The sequence below is a fragment of the Mus pahari genome, chromosome 11, assembly GCF_900095145.1.
Source record: "Mus pahari chromosome 11, PAHARI_EIJ_v1.1, whole genome shotgun sequence".
NCBI lineage: Eukaryota > Metazoa > Chordata > Mammalia > Rodentia > Muridae > Mus > Mus pahari.
The window spans coordinates 54,219,510-54,220,641 of NC_034600.1; positions in this window are offsets into that span (position 1 = coordinate 54,219,510).

Consider the following 1,132-nt stretch of genomic DNA (forward strand, 5'->3'; position numbering starts at 1 on the left):
TGTGTGTGTGTGTGTGTGTGTGTGTGTGTGTGTGTGTGTGTATACACATATTTATAGTACCTGTGGGGGTCAAAAGATGTCAAATTCCCCTGCGACTGGAGATACAAATGATTGTGAACCTCCACATTGGTGCTGGAAACCGAACCTTGTCCTCTGTAAGAGCACCAAGTGCTCTTACACACAGATCCATCTCTCCAGCCCCCAATTCCTCCATATCGTATGACTCAAGTATGTAGTGTCTTCTGCAATAGGCTCTTACTGTCAAGCTCTGGAGGTTAAACATCAACAGTGGCAATAGACTAGTGTTTAGGGAGAGGGGAGTCTATAGAACTCCATTGGCCAAAAGACCTCTGTAGTAAGATGTAGAGACCATTGGATAACTAAGGGTGATATGCCTGGTTCGTGTGGTAGATCTATTTTCAGCTTTTCAATGAAACTCAACACTGGCTTCCAAAGTGGTTGTACCAGTTTGCGCGCGCACACACACACACACACACACACACAGCAGTGAATGGGTGCTTTCCCCCATATTCTCACTAACATCTACATTTATGTGGTTTTTATCTTGGCCATTCTGATTGGGTAAGACGGAATGTCAGTGCACTTTAATTTGCATCTCCCTGATGGTTAAGGAGGTTGAACATTTTTTTCTTTGAAATGTTTCCCAGTCGTTTGTGTGTCACCTTTTGAGGACTCTCTCTTTAGTTATGTACCTCTTGGCTTGACTGCATTGTTTGCTTTCTTGATGTTTTCAGTCTTTTGGGCTCTTGGTACATCCTAGATACTGACCCTCTGTCAGTTGTATAACTGGGAAAGATCAATCCCCATCCTACAGGCTGCCATTTGGTTGCATGAGGTCCCATTTATTAATTGTTGGTCTTAATAATTGTGCCATTCAGAAAGTCCTTTCCTGTTCTAATGTTCAAATTCTCTTCCCATGAGCCAGTACAGGAGACACAACTGTATATTGTTGGCTAATGTACCGCTTGAGCACAATGTGAGTCCTCACTCTTACAAACTTGAAACCCATTGTGCTCAAATTGGTTGGTGGAAGTAGGTTTCTCTATCTAGAGGGCCATTTGTACCACCTGATGGGGAGACACACGGATAGGCCCTGGATAGAGGTCATGCA